The 15,741-nt window shown below is 39.5% G+C and overlaps 1 protein-coding gene across 1 annotated transcript in view; it reads right to left on the bottom strand.

Annotated features, from left to right (window-relative positions):
• The window catches only part of STAMBPL1 (STAM binding protein like 1), a 50,562-nt gene extending 35,568 nt beyond the window's left edge, over positions 1 to 14,994 (bottom strand). Inside the window, exon 1 of the mRNA XM_017665678.3 lies at positions 14,554 to 14,994. The gene's annotated coding sequence lies outside the window, so the exon portion shown is untranslated. The remainder of the gene's footprint in view (positions 1 to 14,553) is intronic.
• Positions 14,995 to 15,741: the final 747 nt, after the last annotated feature.

Below are 15,741 nucleotides of genomic sequence, written 5' to 3'. Positions count from 1 at the left end.
GGCCAACAAGCAACCACTCTTTTCCGGATGGGTTAGAGTTCGTGTTTTCCAAAAAGAACATGGATGCAATTTACTTAGTTGGAGATAACCTACACTGTGGGTTGCAGTGGCCTAATCTGATTTAGATAAAGGGAAATAGACAGTCATTCCCATGCCTTAAATGACACAGGCAGAAAGAAGAAACTCCTGAGTCACACTCTTAAGATCAGGATGTGCTTTAGGGAAAAAAATGACCTTAGCCCACCATTGCTATTAATGTTAAAAGATTTAAAAATTGAGACATTAAACCAAAGATTCCTTCGAGTTTTTTTTTCATTCTGTAAAACCTGAAAATCAGAAATATGATTCAGATGGTACTTCATTTATACTGAAATATTGATAAGATAAACATGAAAGTTGGTCAGAACATTAGAAATAGCTTTTACTGTATTTTTTTCCTAAGCTCTTAAGTACCAAATGGGAATACCTACCAAGGGTCAGGTGATGGGCTTTTTTCCCTACAGGGATATTCCAGGTTATACCAGGACACTGTGGTTTGGATTAGATCAGTCAGCAAGAATACAGTTGCTACAGGAAACATTATTAAATAAATCACCACTCCTGATACATGTTTTGAATAACTTTGAGGTAAGTCGAGGCTAGCCCGACAGCACCCTCGTCACACTTTTAGCCATAAAGTAATTGCTCATAGTGCAATACAGCTTTTCTCCTGAAACCAGAATGAAGGGGTTGGGCAGCTATACCACCAGCAGCTAGGATGTGGGCCATATATACCTGCAGTGAGAATCCAGCTTCCACCACTTAGGAGTTGGGAGTGCTATGGCATCTCATTGAACCTATTTGTGCACTTTTTCTTCATCTATTAAAAGGGGGAAAATAATACCTTTCCAGAAGAACTCAATCTAAAGCTTAAATATATAAGATGCAGACATACAGATATAGATGTATAAAAGGTAATATATAAAAGTTCCATTACAGTTCCTGGCATGCAGTATGAAACTCAAAGAAAATCAGCCCCTTCTCACATCAAATGGTTAAAGAAGGGAGGTTAATTACCTCTCTCCTAAAATGTTGATTTCTATTATAGATATCAGAGATGACTGATGTTTCACTACTTGCTTCATTGTAGTTTTTAATTTATATTTTATTGAAGTGTCAATATACAATCTTACATTGGTTTCAAATGTACAACACAGTGATTCAACAGTTGCTCATACTATTGAACCCTCACCCCAACTAGTGCAGTTACTATCTGTCAATATAGAAAGATGCTACAGAATTTTTATTCCCCTTTTGCCTCCTCACCTTTCCTATCCACCTACCCCAACCCATCCTCCATGGTAAGCACCAGGTACTTCTCAGTGTCTATATGAGTCTGCTGCTGTTTTGTTCATTCTGTTTTGCTTTGTTTTTCTATTCCACAAATAAGTGAAATGATATGGTATTTGTCTTTCTCCACCTGGCTTATTTCACTAAGCATAATAACCTCTAGGGAGGTTCATCCATGTTGCAATGGCAGGATTTCTTTTCTTTTTATGGCTGAATAATACTCCAATGTGTATATGTGCCACTTCTTCTTTATCCATTCATCTACTGACAGACATTTTAGGTTGCTTCCTTATTTTGGCTATTGGAAATAATGTGGCAATAAACATAGGGGTGCATATATCTTTTCAAATCAGGGATTTTGTTTTCTTTAAGTAAATTCCTTGAAGTGGTATTATTGGGTTGAATGGTATTTCCATTTTTAGTTAAGGAGCCTCCATACTGCTTTCTACAGTGGTTGCACCAATTTACATTACCACCAACAGTGTAGGAGGGTTCCCATTTCTCCACATCCCCATGAATACTTGCTATTTCTTGTCTTTTGGATAGTAGCCATTCTAACTGGTACGAAGTGATATCTCACTATAGTTTTTATCTGTATGTCCCTGATGATTAGCAATGTGGAGCACCTTTCCATGGTCCTGTTGGCCAGCTGTACTTCTTTGGAAAAATGTCTTTTCAGGTCCTCTGTCCATTTTTTAATCAGGTTATTTGTTTTTTTGGTGTTGTGGTACATGAGTTCTCTTTACATGTTGGATGTTAACCTCTTATCAGATAAATTGTTTACAAATATATTCTCCTATACTGTAGGTTCACTTTTAGTTCTACTGATGGTGTACTTTGCTGTACAGAAGCTTTTAAGTCACACTTTTTCATTTTTTATTTTGTTTCCCTTGCCTGAGGAGATGCATCCAGGAAAAAATTGTCCATGCTTATGTTTAAGAGACTTTTGCCTGTGCTTTCTTCTAAGAGTTTTATGGTTTCATGTCTTACATTCAGGTCTGATCCATTTTGAGCTTACTTTTACGTATGGAGTTAAGACTGTAATCCATTTACATTCTCTTGCATATAGCTGTCCAGTTTTCCTAACACCAGTTATTAAGAGGTTGTCTTTTCCCTCTTGTACATCCATGACTCCTTCATTGTATCTTAATTGACCAGATATGTGTTGGTTTAAATCTGGGCTCTCTATTCTATTCCATTGATCTATGTCAGTACCACACTGTTTTGATCACTGTGGCTTTGTAGTATAGCTTGAAGTCAGAGAGTGTAATTCCCCCAGCTTTGTTCTTCTTTCTCAGGATTCCACTGCAATTGGTTTTTGACAGACACTGTCATTGTCTACCCAAAAGCCACCCACTCCTCCCACCCCCACTTCTTCCCAGCCAGTAGGGCCTAACCTAGAGATTCACTTTCCCACTTGGAACTTGCTCTTGGTACTTGGGTAGAGGGTAAGCAGCCAAATCTTGGATAACAGGACTAGAAGAAGAAAATCTGTTGGGAGGATTCTGTGAGCATTTTTCACTTGTAACACAAAGAAACATTCTAGGAATATGTGATTTTTCATTGGTTGGACATGTGTCATCATGCAAGCTTTGAAATGCAGCAGCCATCTTGCAACCAGAAGAGTGAAGCCTAAGAAGCAGCTAGTGTGCAGAGGACAGAAGAGCCACAGGGCAGGGTGAGCCTGCCTCCTTGCCAACACTGCTGAGCTGCTGAAGTTATTAACCATCCTCCTCCAGATTGTTACCATGTAGGATATAAATACTGTACTATAAAGTATTTAAAAATAAATTACTGATAAAGGCACTCTAAGGATTCTGGAACATGCTGCCTCGGACAATATAAGGAACTCTTTTTACTATGTAAATCCTATGACAAAAGTAGTGATTCTGGAAAGCTAAAACAAGAACAATATATGAGACTTGACCATATTCAAAAGAAACATTTCTAAGACAGTATTATATTCTTTTCTGACTAAAATATAAATATTATTTAATTATTTATTGATGATTCAGTCTTATTTCAATGTACCTGTTGATTTTCAATGCTTCCTCCATTCCTAATCTGTTCTTGTTTAGAAAATCAATTAAAAAGTAACATCCTTACTAAACTTCTCTGACTTCAGTCTTTCCCTCCTTTTAATCTTAGATCGCTGATAAATCTATTTGCAAAATTAAAGTACAGACTGGACACAGATCTGAAGGGATCTCTTGTGAGTTAACGGTATGCTGATTACAGTAAATATGCTTCATTATTTCCAAATTGGCTGCACAAAAAACATTTTTCTCCAACAAGGGTTGGCAAGGATGTCGAGACAAGGGAACCCTCTTACACTGTTTACAAATATATTCCACTGTTGGTGGAAATGTAAATTGGTGCAGCCACTATGGAAAGTAGTATGGAGGTCCTCAAAGAAGTAAAAATAGAAATACATGTGACCCAGTAATTCCATTTCGAGGAATTTTTCTGAAGGAAACAAAATTCCTGATTCAAAAAGATATATGCACCCCTATATTTATTTCCACATTATTTCCAATAGCCAAGATATGGAAGCAGACAGTGTCCATCAATAGATAAATGGATAAAGCAGATGTGGTACATATACACAATGGAATACTATTCATCCTTCAAAAAAAGAAAGAAATCCTGTCATTTGTGACAACATGGATGGACCTAGAAGGTATTATGGTCAGTGAAATAAGCCAGACAGAGAAATGATATGATTTCACTCATTTGTGGAATATAGAAACATAGCAAAACAGAATGAATAAAACAGCAGTACACTCATAGACCCTGAGAAGTGACTGGTAGTTACCATGGAGGAGAGGCTGGAGAAGCAGGGGGAGGGGAAAGGGGGATAAACGGGCACAAAAATTCTCAATCATAATATAAGTTGGTCACAGGGATGGTAGTACAGCATGGAGAATATAGACAATGATTTTGTAACATCTTCCTATATTGACAGGTAGTAACTGCACTAGTGGGGGTGAGGATTTAATAATATGGGTAACTGTTGAATCATGGTGTTGTATACTTGAAACCAATGTAAGACTGAATATCGATACTTCAATAAAAAATGAAAAAACAATTGTGGGTTCATACCACAAGAGAAAGGGGGAGAAAAGCATTTTTTCGCTTGTTTTTTCCTCCACTGTCTTCTGGAAAAGAGCAAGCTGAGTTCTGGGCAGGTGAGCTATTACTGCAGGACTATATATCACTTTTAATGCGGCAAAATAGCTATTGCCATATAGTAGCTTTCATATTAACAGAGAGCTTTCTTTCCCTGGTTAACTGAAATAATGCATTAATACGCATGATGTCAACCCTCACAACAGCCTCATCAAATGGGTAATTGAGCCCAGAGATTAGACATGCAGCCCCCAGGGGCAGACCACCTGGGTTCAAATTCTGATTGCAATCACTAAGTGCAGCGTCACAGCTTCCCAAACTGCAAAGTGGGGTTGATAACCGTAACTAAAGAAAGAGCTGCTGAGAAGTTGAAATGAGACAATGCCTATAAAACATGGGCACAACACTCTGTGTTCGTGAGCACTCAACAAGTGATAGCTGCCATTATCTCCATTTCACAAATGAGGAAACTAGAACCTAGAATTAGGTAAGCAGCTTGAGCAGTGGTGGAGCAGGGACTCAAAGTTAGGTGCACAGGATTCCAGAGTTCATACTCTTAAATCACACAGTGATACTGACAATTAACACTTAATCATTAATGGTGAAATCAGGGGAAGGTCAAATCTTTGAGGCTTGGACAAGAATGACAGGATTCATAGCAGAAATGAAATTTTAATAGCAGAAATGAAATTTCAATTTGCATTACAAATATCTGCTTTATAATCTTCTCCCTGCCAAAGAAATGAAAGGACATTCATTCCTTTAACTTGTTTCTTAGGCAAGATAATTCTAATCTGCTCTTATTTAGAAAATCAGTTAAAATGTAATTTTTTTATTAAACTTCTCTGATTTAGTCTTAGGCTGTGGACTGACCACCTAGAATATGTAGTTAAGAAATTCAAATGCATAATTATTCTACCAAGACACGGTTCAATTCCAAATATCTGCTGGTTTTTAATATAAATTCTGAATTGTGGTATTCAAAAGGCATTTAATATGCTCATAAATGTGCTAATTTAGGATTCTGGTTTTCTTTTTAAGTGATGATTCAATTAATAGGCATCATAAATAAAACATTTGGAAAATGAATTTGAGATGTCAGTGAGAAATTAATATTTGTACACAATATTTCATAACCAAAAATCCATATGAACATGTCAATTTTGTTGCTGTTGAAATACTAAAACTTCCTGGAAATTATGCATTCTAAAGCTAAGCCACCCATAAGCCATTAAACACTAATGTACACTTTAACATACTTCCCTTTTTATTGCAATAAGCTTTTAATGAAATACTTTCCAGAAGTTGTCTAATTCAATGAAGCATAAAATAAATTATAAAACTGACATCATTTTCTTGCCTGCCAGTTGCCTGAGGCTCAGAGATGGGGTCAGCCCTTGGGCATTAATAGTCAATTTTATTTAATTTTTGTAAATTTCCCAAGGAGAGTACTTCAGCAAGATGAATTTAGCCCCGCACTACTACTCAAAAGCAAAAGGTATCCTAGAATACACCTTTCTATTGCCCTTCCAATGTTCCTCAACCACAAAAATCTTAACTGTTGACCATGTTCCAGTAGACAGCTACAGTCATGATCTTGATTTTGCGCTAGACAATCTCATCAATGCAGTGGCTAAAGAAACTAGTCTGTCCCTCCATAATTTTCTCTGGCCTAAAGAATCTCTTACATTGTCAAAGATGTTAGCAAGTGGCCTGGCCACCTGCTCTTTCTGTTTGCTCAGGACTCACTCCCTTCCTACCTTTCTTCCCTGTAGCTGCTATCTCTTTGCTTTGATGGAATTGTAGTTCCTGGACCACCTGCACAGTAATTGCTTGATGGAGGAGGAGGATAGCCATGACAAAATACAGATTTCTAGACCCTACCAAGTCAGAATTCTGGGGAAAGGTGACCCATGGATCTGTATTTTTATCAAGCAGCCGAGGAGATCTTTATGCACATTAATACTGGAGATTATGGCATCAGATAAAACAGCTCCAAGATAGTTAGAAATAATCCACTAAATGCCTGGCTTTGATCAGCTATTCCCTACTGCAGAACAAACAACTGCTCTGACCTCTATGAAGTAGAAGAGTTTCTTTTTTTCTTTATACCCTTGCCTGCATCTTCACTATTAATTTTCTGTCTTTTCTCTTAACATACCTTCATTCCGTAGGACACATTTTTTGTCATAGTTTCACCTAAGCTTTAGAACTGTTTCATCAAGTGTCCTTCATCTGTTTTCCACCAGGATATTCAACCGTGATTTCTTACTCCATGTTTTAAGACTAAACACAACTTCCCCACAAATATTGCTAGCCCCAAATAAATTCATTCACTCATTTATTCAACATTATTTAGTAAGCTCCTACTTTGTGCTGGGAGTTAGTGATAAAATGGTGACCAAAGAGACAATAACTGATCTTGTGAAACTTACATTTTGCTAGGGGCAGGGGGAGGGGCAGAGAGGTGTGAAGATATTAGTTATCTACATGATTATGTCACTAAAACTATGGTAATTGCTATAAAGATGAAATAGAAGCAACAGAGATAGTTATGCATTTTTTTTTTTTTTGGCAAAAATTCCCTAGAAGTGATAGTGTGTACTTTTCAGCATCAGGATACATTGATTTATCAGTAATGTTAACTTCCATCACTTTTTTTAAGTTATGTTGGCCAGATTTCTCCCCTATAAAGATATTATTTTTCCCTTATAATTATAAAGTATCTTGTAGGGAGCTGCATTGAGAATATCCAGATGCACTTTTGCCCATTAATTTTAACCCTGAAAGACAGTTCTTGCCTGAAGCACTTATTACTGTGGTAGCCAAAAATGGTTAATTTTCTATTTCCATCTTTTCTTCTACATTTACTAGTTCAGTTGTATTTAGACAACTAAATACAATGTATGATCCTGGATGGGTTTCTGGACCAGAAAAAGGGCATTGGTGAAATGGTGAAATGTGAGTAAGATCTGGAGATTAGATAATAGTCCTATAACAGTATTAATTTTCTGATTTTGATACCTACTCTGTGTAAGCTGTTAAGATTTGGGAGAACTGGGTAAAGGATATACAGAAATTCTATGTACTATTTTTGCATTTTTTAGAAGTCTGAAATTATTTTAAAATGAAATTTTTTTCATGTTCAATCAGTACCTTAAAAATTCCTTCAACACATAAAAGGGCAATAAAATGAAAAAAGGCACCTGGCCGGCCCTTTAGGGCGCCTTTCTTATTCGGCTTTGTTTTCCACTGCTCCTCAGCATATATCTTGCCCTCCTTTCCTTTTCATCAAACTCTCCTTGTCTTACCCAAACATCTGCCATTCTGAAGGATGTGGGACATTCTCTCTAAAAGTTCCTACCAACCCTGTGGTTTTCTGATTCCTTCATCAAAAAATAGGTATTAATAAGAAACTGAAACACAGTATATAGTGCTATTATAAAAAACTCCAAGGCAGCCTCAGTGTACATGTTACTCCATGAAAATGTCTATGGAAATCAGGAGGACTAGATGCACAAAATTTAAAAACAGAAGTACAAATCTGAATAAAAAATTAGATTTGGCTCTTAAGTAGGTTTGTCTCAAAGTTGTTTACTGACCACCTGTATCAGAATCCTCTGACATGGATGTTAAAATGAAGACTACCAGGCCCCACCCAAATTTACCAAGTAACAATCTGCGGGAGTGGGATGGAGGCACTTTGGTTATTTGAGATTCGTTTGAGATGCCCTGCTCAGCCTTAGTACTCTGAAAAAAAATGTATCTTGCGGAACAGCTTAAAAACCAACCTTTCAAGGACAAACTGTTACTGAGCAGCTGTGTCTGGGGAGGTCTTTTCCTGTGCAGGAGGTGAAACCCCAACCTGGACAGGGAGGGCTCATGACTCTGATGGAGAAAGAATTCACAAGCAGGTCAGATGAGCGTAGGTGAGGAAGGAATTCATTAAAGCAAGAGTAGCAGGGAATGGCAGCAGCCATGCAGGCAGCAGAGAGCAAGAACAGAGGGAGGAGAGGGAAGCTCATGGAACTCCTGCCCAGCACAGGGCAGATCCTTGCCAACTCCTAAAGCCAGGGTCGCCGGGTGTACAGAGTCCGCTTGAATCTGCGCATCATGGGAACTAAGCCCCTACCACCCCAGGATTTTAAGTTGCTGCAGAGCACTGGATGGAGTGAGATTATTTTCTGAGAACTCTCCATAAGCAAAGAAAGGAGATTTTAGGATAGGCTACTAAAGAGCATGATGGTACAGCTGCGGTCCTGTCTGGGTCACTCAGGTGACAGGAACTTGCAAGCCCACATCAGAGCTCTCAGCAGCCCCTCCCTACCTGTCTAAAGTAGAACAGAGAGAGTGAAGACTTGTGCTTAAGTCTAGAAAATTGAATGAAATAGCAAAGTAACAAAGACACTTATCACTGGGAAAAGGGGTCTCTTATGAATCCCCCACAAGGCTTGGAAGAGCAAGAGACAAAATGCAAGTAAATTGAGCAGTGAGAAGGCTTTATTTAAGGCAAAGTACACACTTTAAGAAAGGGGGTTGTATACAGTCTCAGAGGAGACATGTTTAATGGCTTAGGTTTCATGTCTTTTAAGGATTTCAAAAAAGGACAAGGGTGTATAGGCTTAACATGTGGTCTCATGATGTCTGTCTCCAGTGAGAGACTTACGTCACCATCCACAGTCAGTCCTCTACATATCCTGTAAGATACTCTTAACACAGGATTTATTGATGATGTTCTTCTCCAAGATAGTGGTTTCCCTCAAGCAGTGGAAACAGACAATTTAGATAGGGTCCTGCCTTTAGATAGGGTCAGTTGTTGGCTAATTACCATAAAATATGTTAAGAATCTTACCTCCTAACCTCCTGGTTTTTAAACTGGAATCTTAGCCTTAAGCTGGAGTCCCTGCTGTTCTTACCATACTATTTATATCTTAGCATTTCCCTTCATAGGCAGGAAAAATTAATCATGATGCTTGTCCCATTTCCCTGCTCTACCTCAAAAGCAGGTTGGAAAAGGAACAAGAATCAATACACAAGAAGATGGAAGCATGAGCTCACAGGCCTAAAGTCCTCTCCATATTTCTTCTCAGTGGTTGAAATGCACATTTTCAGTGTAAAAAGATATGGCTGTAGCAACAAGATAAATAAAATCACAGGGCTTTAGAGGAGCTGAATTTAACTATGATCACCATTCCTGCTTGTAGTTTTCTTTCTGCCTTGAATTAAATGGTGCAGTTAATTATTGCCCCAGCCATCCAAGTTTGAAATGTAACACTCTCAAAAGGAACCCGCACTAGTTTATGCCCAAGCACGAGCAAAGGCAAAACAGGAAGGCAGTGTTCACCCAGAGCCAGGGAGGGTTAAAAATAAGTCATCATCACTGGCCTCCTGTTTCCAAATTACTCAATCATCAAGCTAAACAATCAAAATGAGTAATTTAATCACCCTGAACTGTTGTCTTACAGGAGCCTGTGCTGAATCTTGTTTCAATTAATGTGAAGTATAGCAAAAATTAAAAAACACACCCCATTCACCAAATCTCAAATTGTTCATCCTTAAATCATGTTTAAACTCACAATACTGAAAAACAGTTCATTTAAAAGGAATTGAACTTTAGTTAAATAATGATATGTAATTTACACAAAAGAAGTCAAAGGATGCAGACTATATTTTTAAAGATGAGATTTTTAAAAAATGTTCCTCAGGCAAATAGTACCCATGAACTTTACACAAGACCAAGAAAAGCTCTTGCCTGCTTAGAAAAAAATAATATTAGTTACAGATTTCTGAAAGTTATTTATGAAAACAAAGAATTATAAGGACTAATGTAATGTTAATGTATTGAAATCAGTGAAGATCTATTCCAGCCTTCAGAAGCCCTGGAGGAATTAATAATTTTTTATTCTTCCCACCTATTAAAATTTGGTCTCTTATAATTAGGTATAATTACTTCAGCAAGTCAACAAACAGCTAAACTTTCTTCTGCCATTACTCAAATAAAATATTCTGAATAAAATGGTTATGAAATATCATTGTAACCCAACATGGCTCATGAATGGGAGATATCTGACACTCTGGGAGTCTGGAGAGAGGTGGATGGCATAGAAGTTTTTCAGAATTCTGATATCTTCCCAATAACATAATGTACACACACTCATTTGTAACATCTCTCCTTATACCCAGTGATTCTTTATAAATAATGTAAACATCTCCCTAATTAATGTACAATGTAATATAGAATATATTATATATTGTCTCTTGTATATTTAGAAATATATACAGATGTATATCATAAATGCATTATGTGATGTTTGTGCTACATATTGTGTAAAATATATATCATATGACATAATATTATATTACACATTATAATATGCATATAAATAACATATAATATATGTATTATACATTATATTAAGGAGGCATATCCTCCCTGCCACCAGCAAAGAGTCATTGGGTATAAGAAGAGATGTTACAAATGACTATGTACTGCATATGTCAACTGTTACATAAAAACAAAAATTAACCTATTTTTAAAGTATATGTGAAACACAAATTGGAACATTTCTTAGTAAAGAATTTCAAGAAAAAACACCATTTACAAAATACTAAAATATTAAGGAAAAATAGCAAAACATTTTGAACAAAAGTCTTGGCAGCTGGACATCAGGATCGAGGAACCTACTTTGAACTGGCTACCAAATCAAACCAAAATTCCACCCCCTGGCTTTCAAGGGCCTTCATAACACATGGAAGGAACATGCCCTTAACTTTCATTCAAGCTGCTCAGGTGCCTACTTACCAAATAAAACTGAACATAAAAATGGCCATGTTTTATTATGCAGTGAATAGCAATGTTTGTGTTACAGATGTTAAGAGTGATAAGTAATTTTTTTTTTTTTTACTTTGGATATAGCACAATAGAAAAAAAACCCTGAAATGTTTAAAGATCTCATTTGATTTTTAAATTCAGAATGAAACAAGCTTAACTATGGACATACAGACAGTATCAAAGAGAAAATGTGCATTATTAATATACATTATAACATTAATATCTAGGCAAATTTCAGATAACTTTCTAATCTTTCATCCTGAAGTAAGATCATGAAGTATAGGGTAAACTGCCAATGACAAAACGGGAATTTGGAACAATTCTTAAAAAAGGGAAGGCATAACACCCTTAATATTCAAGATCATATAATGCATCCATTTCTAAGAATACCTTAAAAGGCTAACTAGAGCAAAAACATAAAAACATAAGAACTACTGGTGCATATATCAATGGGCTACTTTTAATAAATACAAGTTACTAAGTAACCACCAGTCTGAACTCTCTCTAAACCAATCACACCAATGGTAAATATAATTTAAAACATGGATTTAATTTAAAATTTAGAAAATCAAACAGCATGTGCTTTGAACACTTAGCAATTTGCCAAATGTTTAATTGGCTTTTCCACTTCATGTGGAGATGTAGTATTGTGCTACAAGTCCATTTGATTTGCTTAGAAATGCAAAATAATTTCTGACAAAAGCCACATACAGATGTAGCTACATCCAGATTATTCCTGAGTTGAACATTCTGATGTCAACTCCGGATGCCTGAATACACCCACTCATACAATTGGACCATTTCACGTGTTCAGATAGTTGCAAATAGGCAAGTCAACAGGTACCAGTACAGAGTTTTTTTGTTTTTTGTTGTGGTTTGGAGGAATTGCTATTGTTCCTTCAGTTGTGGAAGCTGGTCTTATTAGCTGAATATATAACCGGCACTTCAACGTGATGAAGTGTTTTGTGATCCATATAAAGTGACGGCTAAAAACAAAAAAATAATCAATACTAGAAAAAGTGATGCAGCTAAACTGGGAAGATAAAGACATTCTAGAATTATTATTCATTTGACAAATATCTCTTGAGAAGCCACGATCCATTAGCCCTAAGGGACAGAAAGCTGGCTCTCATCTTTTCAGGGATGACCGTGAGTCATTTCTCATAGTTTTAATGGAAGTTACTTACAAATCTTTCACAGGGTTGAGAAAAAGTGCTAGCATTAGACAGAACCTCAAATCCACTGGAGAAAGATGTATCTAGTTGGTAAATGTATCTGCCAGGAAGGCCCCTGGCATTTCCTGGGCAGCATCTGCCTATTTCCTCACGTCTTCAACCCCCTCACGTTTTGTGCAAGAATTACCAGACTTTTCTTCTCTGTAAAATGCAGCCCCACTCCCTGCAATGTAGTTGTAAGTAGGCTTCACAAGAGTCCTTGAAGGAGGAATAGGATAAAACTGGGTTTAGTTAAGTTCTATGGGCTGCAAGTAAAAAGAGGTAACTATTATTAACAATTCTTTAACTGATTTTTTATCAGTCCTTCTCAGGAGACAACTCCAGAGACCTTCTCCTCTATTAGGAGAAATCTCTCTGCTGAGGACCCCCTTGGGACAACAGTCCTCTCATTTCCCCCTTCAAGCCTCTCACTGGCCACAAGTCCTATGAAACAGGGCAGAAGTAGGCAAGAAACTGACCCTGAGGACCAGCACCTGGGTACAGGACTAGGATTCTCTGCCTGATCATTTAAATAGTGTTTATTTATTTTGCAAAAGATCATAAGAAAAATAAATTTCACCTTAAAATTCCCCCAAATCAGCTGATATATTACAGCTGAATTATATTCAAAAGCAGATTACCAAGTGGCAAACAACTGGCTGAATATATGCTTGAACACAACACAAGCAACCAGTTCATTTTTCAGGTCACTGCCAATAATACTTCATGCCTTTGAGTGAAGAAACTGTAATGGAGTAAACGGTAAACAAAAGGAGCCTATTTCTCAAAGACATTAAGTTGTATTAAAAAGAATCATAAATATTTATAGTGAGCTACAAAATGCCTGCTACTAATACAGTCACAGAGCACATTTTTGAAGTTCAGTTTAGCCATCTCACAAACTTAATATTTACGATTGAAAGGAGGTATGGAAAAAAAAAATAGAATTCAGAGGCTTAATCTGTGTAAAACAACTATAGAAAACTCCACCTAAAAACTTGGACCAGGAAAGCAAAATTCAGGTATTTATCTGCTGAAATAAATCTGGCATATTGACCTTGATAACGGCCTTGAATCATGAGATCCTAAATCAGCATCCTAGTGATAGCCATTGTAATTTTGGAAACTGCTTAAAAAATAGGACTTAATTTTATTCTCAGTGGTGAGTAGGATGTTTGGAAAGCAGTGTGTTCACTGGAGCTTACTTTGAGAGATAATCTCTTTTACTTACTATCTATCTATCAAACATTGATTTCCTGAAAGCCACCCAACCCCCGCCCCGCCAAAACGCTTGAGAAATTTTTCAATTCTTTAGATCAGGCTCTGTTTCCGGAATTACTTACTAGTTATTTATTTTCAAAGTCAATAATTACAGCACCCTGGGCTGGCAGCTATCAGCAATGCGGGTTGTTTTAGAGTGTTCTGGAACATAATGCTATAGTGACATTCCACGTCTTTGGTATTTCATTAAAAGGCTTTCGGTTAAGGTTTAAAGTATTCAGTGAGAGAAAATGTCTTGCTCCTAACCGGCATGAAAGTCAACATTTTAAAGAAGGGCGTGCTACGCGTCCTACAGGGGTAAAGGTCTGTTTTTCCAACCCTCGCCTCGCCCTTCCCCACGCCACGCACCCGCAAAGGCAGTGCGGTGGGCTCTCCAAATGCAGACACCACCTCCTTGGCTGCATCCCAACTCTGAACCAGAAACACACGCGTGTAGGTCCCTGCCGGAGTCCCGCCTGGCCAGCAGGGGCCACAGCTCCCCGCCTTCCCAGCAAGGTGAAAGTAACCCCCAGGGGCGGGCTGGGGGCCGCTCAGGGGAGTGCTGGCGGAGGCGGCCGATCGCCGGGCCTGCAGGAAGGAAGTGAGCACCAACCAGGCGCGTTTTCTACTCGCGGAGCCGCCCGACCCGACACCGGACGCCTCCAGCGGAAGAGGGGCCTGCGCACGCGGGGCCAGCGGGCACACGCAGCCGGCGTGCACACCCGGTGCCGGTGCCGGTGCCGGTGCGCGCTCACACTAACGCGCACACACGCGTGCGCGTCTACTCACCAGCAGCGCTGGATGTCCGGAGCCCGCGTGGGTCGGCGACCGCAGCGGCTGTCCCCGCGCCTGCCGTGTGGCCTGGGCATCCGTCTGGCCGCCGCAGCCCGGGCCGCGGTGGCTTTTGCCAGAAGGTACTGCAGCCGGGAGATGATGGCACCCAGCGAGGCGCCCGCCCGCTGGCCTCGGCCGACCCTCCGCCGCTTCTCCTCTGCGGACCGACGGAGCTTCGCTAGTTCCACCCGCTCGAGCCCCACTCCTGCCTCTCCTCCTCCACCAACAGCTCCCTCGAAAACCCACGCGCAGGCCGGTCGATCCCGAGCCTGCAGCAGCACTCCCAGCTGCTGCCGCCGTCGCAGGAAAAAAATTGTCACTACGATGGTCCCGGCCTCCCCGGCCCCGGCCCCTGGGTGCCGCCTCCCCCTCTGCCTCCGCCCCCTCCTCCCCGGCTGCGGCCTCCCGCGGTCTGCAGAAAACGCCCGCAGGTGGAGCAGGTCCGCGCGCTGGGCTTAGAGTGAGAGTAAAACGATTGGGTGCGACTTTCTCGTCTGTAACCCCGAACGTCGGCTCCCCATCCCGGAACCGCCCGGACTCCCATTTTGCTCCACCATGAGTTTCCAGAGGTGGACCAGAGGGGGTGCCTTTAAGACCGCAGTGTGCGCGGGCAGCTGCATTTGACCGTGAAACTCGCACTGGAGTCGGGAGAATAGAGTTTTGGTAAAAATCTCACTCACGCCTCGTATTCTCCGTAGCCGAACCCCACCCGAACCACTTCAGTCCTCTTTCCCCCTCCCCCCTTCCTGTACTCGGGCCACGCAAACTGATGATTTCTCTGAGTATTATCTTATGCACAGTGTTTTTAATATGGCCTTGGCACCGTGCCAGGCACTCTACATACGAAATTTTATTATTTTATTAAACGGTACTCTTATTTTTCTCATGACTAAGACACAGAGAAGTAATTTAACCCAGGTTATCCCCCTAGAAAATAGTAGAAGTTAAGGTTTAAGTTCTGATGTGACACCAAGCACCAAAAGCTGTTTCTACTGGCTAGGCAGACTCTATTCATTTATGAACGTTTTACAAACACAGGCACTTTTCCACTTTTCCTGAGTTTGCGTGGGAGGGTGCTTCCAGGTCAGAGAAGGAACTGCAGAAAGGGGTAGTGGCACATGCTCTTTTCCTAATCTGCTTTTC

Source organism: Manis javanica, chromosome 7 (genome assembly GCF_040802235.1).
Source record: "Manis javanica isolate MJ-LG chromosome 7, MJ_LKY, whole genome shotgun sequence".
Taxonomy (NCBI): Eukaryota; Metazoa; Chordata; class Mammalia; order Pholidota; family Manidae; genus Manis; species Manis javanica.
The sequence above is the reverse complement of the archived record's forward strand: the minus strand, read 5'-3'. Positions and strand labels throughout refer to the sequence as shown.